Source organism: Octopus bimaculoides, chromosome 15 (assembly GCF_046866305.1).
Source record: "Octopus bimaculoides isolate indiv1 chromosome 15, ASM4686630v1, whole genome shotgun sequence".
NCBI classification, from domain to species: domain Eukaryota; kingdom Metazoa; phylum Mollusca; class Cephalopoda; order Octopoda; family Octopodidae; genus Octopus; species Octopus bimaculoides.
Genome location: NC_142942.1, coordinates 32684129 through 32699128, shown reverse-complemented (window position 1 = coordinate 32699128; position 15000 = coordinate 32684129).

The following is a 15000-nucleotide window of genomic DNA, read 5'->3' as shown; positions in this document are numbered from 1 at the left end:
GTCGTTAACTAAAACGATTTTATCCAGACTAAACCCAGTGAGTCCTTCTACTGTGGAGACAAGGAATAAAAAGTTGCCTTTGTAGCTAATGCTCCATATATTACATACATTAATTTCAAATTTTGGCACAAAGTCGGAAACTTCGGGATGCGGGTAAGTCGATTACATCGATCCCAGTTCTCAACTGGTACTTATTTTATCGACTCGACAGGATGAAAGACAAGGCCGACCTTGGCGGAATTTGAATTCAGAATGTAAAAACAGACGAAATGTCGCTAAGTATTTTGCCCGACGTGCTAACGATTCTGCCAGCACGCCGTTTTATATCTTACATATATTGAAGACTAATTTTACTAGCGTTGCAGCGGGACCGTGTCAGAGACTAGCTCACAGATAGTACGACGAAAATTTTAACACCAAATTATAGATATGTAAGTGAAGTTAACAACTTTTGAATGGTTCAATATATGTATTCCACGCTGTAATTGTTTTAGCTTCAACACATGTTCTCAGATCAAATGACTTGCCTGACAAGTGTATCTCCGCAATTTCACTATTGTTTTTCTAAGTGGATGTTATTCCTGAGCAATTCGATTTCTAAATAATTCTATTTACTATCACACACACACACACACACACACACACACACACACATACTTATTAGCCTGTTAGCTCTCTTTCAAAACACAAATATCTAACGAAAATGTCTGTTCATAAATGCAGGGAAACATAAAAATCAAAACTAAAAGAAACACGGTGAAGGCCATGCTTCACTAATGAGGTCACAATAAGTCGAAAACATGCCCGAAGTTATCTGGAACTAGGGATAAAAAAATACTATTCATTAATAGATATTGTTTTTTCTTTTCTTTCTACTTTTTTTTCCTCGCTTAGCGCATATTTATTTCTAAATAAGCTTTTTAACGTTTCACCTATTAAATAAATTAACACTAACTTAGAAAATAATAAATTTAGTCCAGGATGTTGAAATGCCAATCTGACCTTCGCCGTCGACTGTTGGCAGTATTTGTAGAGATAAAGGCTTGTGTAAGCTAGATATGCGCTACCCTACATTGCTCACACCCCTAACACTGTGTCTGCACATCCTTTAATTAAGTAAAGGTCAAACTGTTCACTTCAGTATAAAGCAAAATGCAACCTTTACAACTTCTATTGCTGTTCCGTAGTTGTTGTTGTTGTTGTTGAGTGCCTATGATACCCAGACGCAGCTGTCACCAGAGCAGATTATATCTTGTACATGTGTATGTGTGAGACAAATAGTGTATGTGTCCGGCTATGCCTATATGCATATGGGCATGTCTATGTCTGTATGTACATACATACGTACATACACACACATATATATAGACATACATATATGTACACACACATACATGCATAGATGTATATTTATATGTATGTATGCGTGTGTATGTGCATTTGTGCGTGTGTGTCTAAGAAGCTTGCATGTGTGTATGTGTATGTCTGTGTGTATGTGTGTGTGTTTGTGTATGATGGTTGAGAAGGCCATGTTGATGACTAAAATAGTTCCAACAGGAGTATATTTCACTAATGTGTCATTTCACAGTTCAAAATACCAAAAACTGACAACGACTGATTGATATTCTCTTTTATATACTCTCAATACTGTTATTGTCTTTTAAGCCTAGGTCAGCCGCTATCAACTAAATTTAGAATAAAGATATTCCAGTCATGACCATCATGTATATAAATCTAGTGTGGGGGGAGCTGTGTGGTAAGAAGCTTGCTTTCTAACCACATTGTTCAGGGTTCATACATACATACATAGATACATACATACATACATACATACATACGTACATGCATGCATGCATGCATACATACATACAACGGACTTCCTTCGGTTTCCGTCTACCAAATCCACTCAAAAAACTTTGGCCGGCACGAGGCTGTAGTAGAAGACACTTGTCTAAGGTGTCACACAGTGGAACTGAACCCCGAACGATGTGGTTGGAAGGCAAGCTTCTTACCACAAAGCCACACACACATACACACACACAAACACACACACATACACAAACACATTTTTTGAGGCAAGTCCTACTAGAATTTATATTACCAAATGGGGGTCCTTCCTATTTTTAGGGTCTGCACAATCAAGTTGCGTATCATTAACTCGCAATACTGAAATTGAGTCCTTCTAGTTGACCTGGAGACAATTTCAGTATGCCATTTTAAACTGGAATCTAGATTGATTTCAGTTACTTTGTTGTAGGATATCTACCTACCTTATAAAAAAACTAAAGGCACCAAGGTTTAGAAAGCAAAGGTTCTGACATAAAAAAACAAGATACCAGGTGTAAAGATCTAAAGAAACGAGAATAAAGGAAATGAGAGGTACCAGACATGAAGTAATAAGGTACGAGGCGTAATGTTCTAAAGGAACCAGAGTAGGAGAAATGAAAAGCACCAGATTTGAAGAAACTAAAGGTAGCACTTTTCTTCTTATGGCATAAATAAATGGGTTAATAGAGAAATTAAAGATATTTTTACAAATTTTGATTGTAAGTTTCTTTCAGGTATAATTTTCTATATGTCATAGCATATTAATTAGGAAGAAAGCTTTAGATGACGATACGAAAATGGTGAGAATTTTAAAGAGAATGAGGTAGGAGACTGTAAAATTCATATCCTTTTCAACAGTAGTATAAGTTGTTTCTGTTGTTTAGCAGCAGATCTGCTTTGAACCATCGTGTCTATAGTAGAAGGCGTTTCAGCCATAATTATCTCGTCCTTCATTCAGAGCTAGAAAATATTTCAACCCTCATCAACTACTTATTATGCAAAGATCAGATGAACCTCACGATTGAGGGCTTCTGCCACACACACGCACTCACGCGCACGTACGCGCGAACACACACACACACATAAAGTTCCATTATAGGGACGGGAAAAGGACACGAGATGATTGGAGAGAAAGAAAAAGAGAAACAAACGGGTTTTGCTCATTCATGACGTTTAAAATGTAATTAAAGTAATGTTTGTATTAGATTTTTGAAAGGTTTCATTATCATTTTAGATTAATTCAGAAAGTTTGTTGAGGGTTTCAGTAACATATAGAGATATACTTCCTTAGCCACAATTTTGTACAAGATCGCGTTGTCATTATGAACAAATCATATATTGATAGCTACAAGCGACTTAAAGTCGCATTTGTCCAATCATTATCGCCATTACTTGGGCTATCTGAATAATGCATGTAACATTGGGCATTTTTTCCGAACTATAATTCTGTTTTATTTTTTATTTTTTACTGTAATTTTGTTTCCTCTGAGTTTATTTCCGTTGACCGTTATTTTTGGTAGCACCACTAGACGTTGTACATCATAAGAAGAATAAAGAGAAATAGGTCGGGCTTTGCTTTTACTGAAGAGACAGACATTATGGCTACAGAAAAGTATAGATTACACATTTTTCTTTATAAGTACACATTCATAAACATCTTCGTCCATACACACAAACCCATAGACATGAACACACATGCGTATAACCATATTCATCCACAGATATATACATGTTTAGAAAAGTATACATATACACAAGCATACCTACATGCATACACAGGCGGAAACCCTGAGAGCAAATATATTGTGTCCATTGATTTATTTATTTGTTGTTTTAGAAAATAACCAGAGAAGAATTCTCCTAACTTATCACATGACATGACACGCTATATTCTGGTACTTCCTAAAGTCAAAAACATACATACTAGTCTTTAGCTTGTGCTGTATATTGTCTTTGTTTATGTATTCCTTTCCTTCTCTTCTCTGTCTCTTCCTCTCTCTCTCTCTCTCTCTCTCTCTCTCTCTCTCTCTGTATATTTATATGTGTGCGCGCGCACGCACACACACACACACACACACACACACACACACACACACACACACACACACACAACATGCCAAAGAACAACGTGAATGTTTTTGTTTCCGAAGAGACTAAAATACTCCGTCCTGTTAATATTATATACTCTCGCATTAATTAAATATACCATTTCCAGAATATTCAGTTTAGTTTCCACTGCAATATATACTCTCTAAATATTTGGAGACACAACTGTTTTGATATTATTGCATCTCATCAGTACTAGGCATTTGGAAATTTAAAAGTTAATATTATATTTTGTATGTAGAGCGGTGAGCTGGCTGAATCTTTACGTTCTGAGGTTAAATGTCGCCGAGGTCGACTTCAGTTGTATTCTTTCGGGGTCAATAGAATAAGTACCCGTTGAGCACTGGTGTCGCTGTAATCGACTTACTCCCTCCCTCGAACTTACTGGCTTTGTGCTAAAATTTGAAACCTCTATTGTAATTAATGCAAATTGAAAAGAGTAAAGTAGAAAATGAACAACGATTTTGTATGTTGATAGAAATATTTAATAAATGTATTGGGTAAAAATTAGTCTAATTCATAATTCATTTTAAATAAGGAAGAGATAATAAATTAACATTGTAAAATAATTAGCCCAAACTAATATAGTGTGTGTGTGTGTGTGTGTGTGCGTGTGGTGTTATCGGAGTATTAATATATCAAAATCAAGTTTTTGTGTATTCTTTAAGTATGAATTGTAGCGAGTAAATTGGGTGAATTTGTCCGGCCCTATTAATATATTGTCTTTATGCAGAGACGGAGAAATATGTAGTAATGTCTTCTTATTTAAATAACTAGATATTTATCAAATTGTGGTTATAAACGTTTATTGTCATGCGTTTGTACTTCCATGTTTATCTATAATTATGAACACTTGATTTACGTCTGTGATATCTCTTGAACAACACTAACCTATACTTTATCGATGTCTATTACAATAAATTAGTTATATATGTTTGCGTGTACAATGTGAAGTTTTATTTTATAATTATTATAATTATTTTTTTTTTTTTGTAATTCATAATTATTAATTTTTCTCGATATCCTTTCGTAATATTCCGTTTTCACCATATATGAATATAACTGCTGTTAATTTTAATCAATCATGAAATTTTGGTATTTTTCAATTTTTTTATTTAGCATTATCATTATTTACCGACCAACTCGCCACGGGTTAATTTGCTCTGTGTCGCGAGTGATTTAAATAATGAGAGATGGTGGTGGGGAGGGCACTTTTTAAATTTTTAAACCGTTTCAAATATTGAATTTCTGCTTAATTTATACCTTAAATATTTTTTGTTTCAAGTTAATTAGCTTTGAAATATAATACCTGTATTAAATTAAAATTTATTTTATCATATCAAACTTCTGCATAACTACATGATATATTTTGATAGCTTCTATCCCTTGAATACCCATTTTTGCAAGAGTTCTTATTGACCCCCTACTTTGAACGGAATAGGAAATTCCCTGGTGTTCAATTCTCTCTCTTACTTTGAAGATTTCCCATTTGAATCTGTAATTTCCTGGCTGCTAAACTACAATCGACTGTTCAATTTTACAATCTCACAACAGCATATATGTTTACCCTTCTTTTAAACTTATTTATGTTTTTTTTTTATTTTCATTTTCAATACCGAAGCTTTCGTTGTATAATGTTGTTATGATGTTATGTATTTAATTATTTGTTTATTTTTGTTTCCACTTATAAAAGACTTCAAATATGGCATCCCACCACAGTTACAGTCCCATGACTAACACTTGTAACAAAGTATGTATATATGTATAATACATACATACATACATACATACATACATACATACATGTACATATGCATGCATACATACATACATACATACATACATACATACATACATACATACATTGTTGTTGGTATTCCGTCGCTTACGACGTCGAGGGTTCCAGTTGATCCGATCAACGGAACAGCCTGCTCATGAAATTAACGTGCAAGTGGCTGAGCATTCCACAGACATGTGTACCCTTAACGTAGTTCTCGGGGATATCATACATACATACATACATATACAGAGATGCATACATGTGCGTGTGTATGTGCGCGTATGTATCCATATATGTTTAATACACATATACATACATGTACATTTACACATATACACTCGTGTATGCATGTATGCATATTTGTTTATATATTGCAATGACAAGTATGGCTGTCTCGTTAAGAGGTTTGTCGCATAATCGCTGGGTTTCCGGTTCCACCCTACAGTGTTCCACATTCATTAAAACTTCATGAAAAGAAATTGTCCGGAAACATATAAAATACATTATACATATGTATACGTATATATATGTATGCATATATATATATATATATATATATATATTGCGAGAAACCCAGGGTAACCCTACAAACCGGCGTTCATCAATAATTAATGTAGACTGCTCTACTTCTTAGAGTGTACTTTTCCGAATTAATGTTTTTATAATAGAACACGGTATATATATATATATATATATATAGGGAGATGTACTTGCATAGCAAATGACTTGATCTGAGACCGTATGCTGAAAAGAAAACAATTGCAGCGAGAAAGATGTTTATAAGCCATTTAAAAACACACAAAAACCGTTAGATTCACTTCAACATTTAAATTTAGTTTGTCAAAATATTTTCGTCGCTTTGAAACAGCGACCTGTTCACTGACAAAAATTCTTTCTTTCCCTGCGTGCGCGCGTGTGTGTGTATATCTATATACATTTATGTTTCTCCATGTATATATGTTTGTGCGTTCACGATACAAACGAACAACAAAATGAAAATTAGCTGAGTTGCAGAGGAGAAAGGATAGATTTCGCTTCACCACGCTCTACATACCCAAATACGAGCCCATGGTCCACGAGAATAACAGCAACTACAACAACCAGATCAATAAGATAAAAACACAAAAAACAATGTCTACTCAAAACAATATCTACCTAAACCATTCAAGCTCATATGGTCCAATTCAGCTCCTAGTTTTACCAAAATGTTTTGTAATGGTGGCAATGCTATGACAGAGCTGGGAGGAGAGTGACAATAAGGTGCAGAGTTGGAACAGAAAGAGAAGGAGGGAAAAGGAAGTTTCTCCCGTTTCCCCCTTTTCCTCCTTGTTGTAACTTCCAGCGTCATATTTTATTACATTGTTTCCTAATTTTTAAAAATTCTCATATTAGTGTCAAAAGAGTATCATTTTAATACTTTAAAGTGAAGATGGTGACTTGGATGTAGTAGTAGTAGTAGTAGTAGTAGTAGTAGTAGTAGTAGTAGTAGTAGTAGTTGTTGTTGTTGTTGTTGTGCTGATCTAATTTGCGTCTTGTACTCGTCGTTTTCAGTAAAAAGTAGTTATCTTTTCGCGTATGTATGTTTGAGTGTGTGTGTGTGTGTGTGTGTGGTGTGTGTGTGTGTTGTGTGTGTGTGTGTGTGTGTGTGTGTGTGTGTGTGTATTTGTGTGTTTGTATGTGAAATATCTTTAACTGGAGTCCTGGGCTGACTAATGACTTGTGAAGGAATATGATACACGCAAATTGTCATCCACATACACACACATAACTCACACACACACATATTCACACACATACATACATTTTGGCATTGAAAATTAACCTGGGTTTAAAACGAATTGTAGTTTTTATTTTAATCTTTTAAAACTTATTAAAATACCATACCGGTTTCAACATCGTTTTTGTTATTTTTCAATGGTAAATATAAAATAGAATAAAGAACATTTGAATTCGAAAGAAAGAGAATGCAGAGGAAAGGTTCTGTAGCGATAAAACATGCTAAAAATCAAATGTTCAATAGGTTTCGTAGCTAAATTAGATGATCAAAATTCAAGTATTCAATGAGTTACACAGTAAAAGAGGAAAGATAAAAATCAAATGCTCAATAAATTTTGTAGAAAGAATACATGATAGAAATTTGATTGTTTAACAGGTTGCAAATCATTAAGTTATGCTAGCAATTAGATACGAAGATTTTAATAAATAATAACTATTCTATTTACAAGTCCTTTCGTTTTATGTGAAGGAGAATTAATTGCTTGAATTATGTTCCAAACAGATATTGTTCTGGTCACTTTTGTTTAAAATACGTTCCGGTCACCTATTGTTGTTTGGTTCGTTGATTGCGGTGACATCATTTATTTATCAAATGTTTTGGTCTTTTGTTTACTCTGAAAACCATCCAGAGTCAGAAACAAAACATGCTGCTCTTCTGCATTCTTGCACTTACCTGATATTGCATTGCAGGATCGTTTCTAATATTGTCCAACGCGAATTTATATACATCACTATCTATGTTTCATATGCAGGTATCTAACTTTCATATGCAGTTATTTAACAGAGTTATTTATCTGCCTAAAATACAGCCATACACTTCTCTATATTACATAGTTATAACAGCATAAACTATTTTTAAGCTTCGCTATTAAATAACTGATAATACGTTTTCTAATATTCAAATAATCCTAACAGCCTTTATTCAATATACTGGTAGAATGTGATAAACCAGTATAATTGCTTATATTTTCTTAAATTATTTCAAACAGAAATTACAATGACGATGCCAATTTGCTACCTTCGTTATTTAATAAAGACACAAAATTTAAAATTTTCGGCGTCTACTACATACTGGTTTGTTTTCCAGTGTTGTAATTATAGCAAATCTCAACTATTTTTAATCAAAACATTTTAGAATATGCTAACTTCGCTCACTCTGCACTACTAATTTCAGTTAACCCCCATATTTACACACACACAAACACACATGTATGTGTGAGTGTGTATGCGTGTACATGCGTGTGTGTGTGAGTGCGTGCATTTGGGTAGAAGCAATGCTATTTGGTCAAATGACTCGCTTTACAACTACGAGATTTCTAGTCCAGTTCCACTGTGTGACACTTCGAGGGCAAGAGTTTCTTACCATAGCTTGGGGCCGAGCAATCCCTTGTAAGTGGATTTGGGGGAAGCTGTGTGGAAACCTGCCATATATATATATGTATATGTATATATATATATATATATATATATATATATATATATATATATATATATATATATATATATATATATATATATATATATATACCATCCAAGAATATCTACAAACGTATATACTGCTTTTACTCTATTTTATTTTTTGTATTTTTATATATTTATCTGTGTGTATATATTATATATACACACACACATATATATAAGGGTATATCGTTTTTTCTACCGCTCTGAAGAGATTTTGCCCCCCAAAATGATTTTAATAATATTTATTTAATCTTTATTGGGCTCAACAGAAATAGCTGTAAGGGACTATGTTTGATTTACGCATGCAAAGTCTAGTGGCAATTCGCGCAGATGTTTTGGAGTGAAAAGCGAAAACACACACACACAACTCTATTTTATTATATAGATTACAAAAACAGCTTAAGCCAAGTTCAATTTGACTGGTCTTATTCATAGAATTTGAATTGTTTCTTGAACCAAGAATTATATAAGAATTTAATATAAATATTTATTATTTCATAAATATCAATCATATGATTAATAGGAGCTAAAAATCCCAATGGAATATGCCCATGGAAAAAAACCTCCCAGGCTCCTCCCATGATTTAATTCGCAAGAAAAAATTCTCCCCCAAAAAACCGGTGAGTACACATAACAAAACCATGACATAAATATTTTGCCGATGCCTAACGGATTCTGATTTTTATTTATTTTTTTTTGCCAAGACATTAGCACATTACTAATATATATATATATATATATATATATATATATATATATATATATATATATATATATATATATATATATATATATATATATATATATATATCATATAGGGGTAGAGTCAACTCGCCAGCAAACCAATTCGCCATTATACATCTTATTACAACTGTTAAGTATCTTACACATTCTTTTGAATATTTTAACGACGATTGTAAAAAAATATACACATATAATATTAAATTTTAAAATTCAATTGTTTTCGGGGTAGGAGTGGGGCTCAAATGAAACCGGGCGGTGATTTTCAAACGACTGGGTTGCGCCGCGGGCCGAAGCCTTAGAGAGAACATTGGATTTCGGAAGTTTAAGTGTAACTGAAACGTTTATCAAACTTTGCTTACTAACTACTGATGATTTGATAAGTGAATTTTTTTATTCTTCTTTTATTTTTTTTTATTCTTTTACTCGTTTTATTCTTTCGCTCGTTTCAATCTTCCACGCTGAAATTGTCATTAATACATTCAGCAGTGAGAAAAAACGATAATCGTAATCTATGCCGTTGAAAAGGTATTTGTTTAAAATTTCATTAAAAGCTATCCATTTTCCTGAAAGCCATGAGGGAAAAAAGTCGGATCCTGTGAATTTCCCGAAACTCCTCTCCCCACCCTCTCGGAAAAATTCTTTCCTATAACTCCCTATATACTCTGTATCCACAGTATCTAAGCGGTATTTGTTGAAAATTTCGTTAGAATGTATATATTTTTCTGGAGGTTACGAGGCAACAAACTCGGGTGGGGGTACTCATCTGTAGTTATGCAGCTATATCTATCTGTCTATCGTTGTCTAGTTAGCTAGTTGTGTTAACGTTATGAGTTTATAACCCAAGTGAAACCGGGTCCTTCTGCTTGTCTATAAGCGTAATTAATTGACATTTTGAATAAAACTGAAGGCAGCTATAATCAGTATATTATTGGATAAAGAAATTCATTCCAAATTTATTGTTCTGTCATTATGTGCATACACACATACACATACATACACGCAAAATGTATGAAAAATATATTTGATCGATTGAAATATTAAACTTATAATAATTCATCGACCGAATTCCATTTTTATGTTTCTATATTCATAATCAACAAAGTTATTTTTTTGTGCATACTCTTCAATTTAAATGGAAGAGGCAGGAATAAACGCTGTTGGGGACTAATATTCATTATTGAAATCAGGGGCGGCTTCAAATATTCAAAATTTATATACCCAAAGTTTTTTTGAGATCAGGCGTTCTTTTATTTCAGTGCATTAATCTTCCTGGCACTTTTTCGAGCCAACCGTTAATTCCGTATTGGGAAGTTTTGCCCCTAGATAGTTTCGATTTAATATTTAGTTATTTATGTATGTCTGTATGTATAAATATGTAGATATTTCTATAATAAATGAGTTTTCTTTGTTTATTCATTGTAAATATCTACATTTGTATAAACTAAGCAGTGGCGAATTTATACGCCATGGAAACCGGGAAACCAGCCCTTATGAGTCGCCATGACTCGAGACGATAACTTTCCTTTTACCTTTACCAATTCAATCATCAGCGTTTCAAAGCCAAAACAGCTGCGCACCGTATCATTCGTGACCTGCTTTTTGCAGACGTTGCTGCACTAGTAGCGACTTCCTTAGAGGAAGCTCAGTAACTTCTAGACCGGTTTCTGTTGCATGTAAAGCTATCAGCTTGACCATCAGCATAAACAGGATGGAAGTAAAACACCAAACTTGCCTTAGTACTAAGCAAATTCGAGGAGTCAAGCAGAGTCAGCCGGTTCACAATTTCCCTGACACTCCAATACAGGCTGACGAGAAAGATCTAAAATATGTAAAGTCATTTACATATCTTGGGAGGAAAGTGAATTCGAGTAAAGTGAATACGAAAGCAGTCAACGCGCTTGACAAACTCCGTAAACCCCTTTTACTTGTTTCAGTTATTAGACTACGGCCATGCTGGGGCACTACCTTGAGGTATTATAGTCGAACAAATTGACCATAGTACTTATTTTCTTTTTAAAGTCTGGTGCTTACACTATCGGTTTCTTTGGCTGAACCGCTAGTTTACGGGGATGAAAACAGCAGCTATCAAGTGGCGGTGGGGCCAAACACACACACGCACACACACACACACATACACACACACACACACACACGCACACACACATGCACACACACACACACGCACACGCACACAAAGACTCACGCGCACACATACATATATAAAACGGGCTTTCAGCTTCCATCTATCAAATTCATCCACAACGCCTTGTTGGGCCGAGGTTCTAATAGACATTTAAAAGACATTTACCCAAGGTGCCACACAGTGGACTGAACCCGGAACCATGTGGTTGGGAATCAAACTTGCGTGGTTTTTAGTAATGATATCTTTACTCTCTTAATTGATCGTGTGCTCAGCTACTTGTTAGACTTCATTCCACGCAAAAAAGTGTGTATATCTATATTTGTATCTATTTATATATATATATATATATATATATATATATATATATATATATATATATATATATATATATATATATATATATATATATATAATATAGGATAAAATCTTTATAAGAATTTATCAAGTAGTCAGCGTGAAAAAACCTCATAAGGAAAAAAAAAAACATCATTTTTTTCCATAAATATATATTATATAATTTATATAAGGGCATTACTATACAATAATGCCTCACGCTTAGAGGGACTTTATAAGTCAAAACTACTAAAGTAAGCACATTTACCGATCGCGAGGGAATGCAACTTTCAAAGCTAACCTCCAAAAAACTTTTAACTTAACGGCAAACCACTGGTTTCATAATTAATACAGCAAAACTATGCAGTAAGCTGCATCTTTTATTCATCAGTGCACGTATGGTCAAGACACATAAAGAATAAACAAAAATCAACATACCCTGATGTACCCAATACAGTACAATGACTTCTGCTTTAGTAGTTTTGACTTATAAAGTCCCTCTAAGCGTGAGGCATTATTTTATAGTAATGACCTTATATAAATTATATATATATATATATATATATATATATATATATATATATATATATATATATATATATTATTCCTTATATTTGATTCAGTTATTTGACTGCAGCCATGCTGGAGCACAGCCTTTAGTCGAACAAATCGTCCTCAGGACTTATTTTTTGTAAGCCTAGTGCTTATTCTATCGGTCTCTTTGCCGAACCGCTAGGTTATGGAGACGGAAACACACCAACATCGGTTGTCAAGCGATGTACCTTTGTTTCTCCTCCCCTCTGTTTGGCATTTGCTGTTGATTTGTCTACGTCCTCGTGACCAAGCAGTTCGGCAAAAGAAAACTGATTGAATAAGCACCAGGCTTTAAATAATGACTAGTGAGCTCGATTTGTCCGACTAAAGCCTTCAATGCGGTACCCTCCCGTCCTACCGAGGGCGCAGTCCAATGATTGAAACATGTAAAATATATGTATGTATGTATGTGTGTGTCTATGCATGTACATACATACATTACACACACACACACACACATGTATATATATATATATATATATATATATATATATATATATATATATATATACGAGTGAATGGACAAACGAAAGAAGGGCATTCAACACGCCTATTGGGAATTACATGTATGGATGAAAACAGTTCGATTGTTAATTTTCAGTCATTTTGAAAACGGCTGAAGATTAGCATCACGCTTAAAACTCGGCCTACCAACGAATTTCAATGAAACTATTTTGATCCATATATATATATATATTATATATATATAATATATATATATATATTTCATATATATATATGTATATATCATATATACATGGATCAAAACAGTTTCATTGAAATTCGTTGGTAGTCCGAGTTTCTAACGTGATGTTAATCTTGAGCCATTTTCAAAATTACTGAAAACTAACATCACGCTAGAAACTGAAGATTACCAACGAATTTGAATAAAACTGTTTTCATCCATACATGTAACTCCCAATAAATGTGTTGAATGCCCTTCTAACATTTGTCCATGCACTCGTATGTGTGTGTATATATATATATATATATATATATATAGACACACACACACATATATATATAAACACACACACACACATATATGTATGTATGAATGTATGTATGTACACAAACCGATCAGGTGAAGAAGTACTCAATTTGAAATTAAAGTGCAATATCTTATTTAAACCGGAACAGCGTAACAGGCCACAATCAACTAAATGTATGTGACACTTTATTTTTATCTATTCACGTACATACGTATGTGTACAGGTGTGTATCTGCGTGTCATTGTATATATATTTATACTCATATAAATGCGTGTGTATGCCTATATACATGAGTGTATATATATACATATATATGTGTGTGTGTGTGTGTGTGTGTGCGTGTATGTATGTATGTATGTATATACGTATGTATGTATGTATGTATCTAACTATCTATCTATCTATCTATCTATCTATCTATTTATCTATCTATAGTGCAAGTGTGTATATATATACAGATACACATGCATATAAATACGTATGTATGTAACTATATATGTATATGTATATATGTACGTTTATGTGTGCATATGTATGTGTATGTATGCGTGTGTGCGTGTGTACCACACCTTTATCAATTTCTTTTAGTCGTATACATTTCTCGCTATTTGCTGTAATATAATATACTGCCAGCCTACATCTTCCTGATCCGTGACTCATTTACCTATACAATACATCTCTATTAGATTTATTTCTTGGTTTATTGTTATAAATGCCAAAGCCAATTTCTTAACCGACTGCATTACAGGCAACACAAAGTCATTGTGAGTATCTTAATCATTTGGTGTCTTGCTTGGAGTGACATGTTACTTGATTGACCTTACAAGTGGATGACGAAGAGGACTAGATTGAATGTGGCTCTCTTATTAGAGCAAACAGCATTAAAGAAGGGGAAAAAGACGTCAGTTATTATCCTTGAAAATCCATCCAATTTATGCAGTCAACGTAAAGGCAATATCTGCTCGTTTTATCTGCTTCTAACAGCAGCCTATTCTGCCTGAAATCGTGGTGAACTCTCTTAAAAAGTGGAAGATTATATCGAATAATATATTCCTGAGTACAGAATGAATAGCTGTACATATACATACGTATGTATGTGTCTATGTATTTTTGTATATGTGTGCATACACTTGTATATATGTATGTGTGTGCGTATGCATGTTGTGTACTGTATTGGTTCAATCACAGCCATAAGATAAACAGAATTAATATAATAATAATAATAAACCTTTCTTTATAAGGGC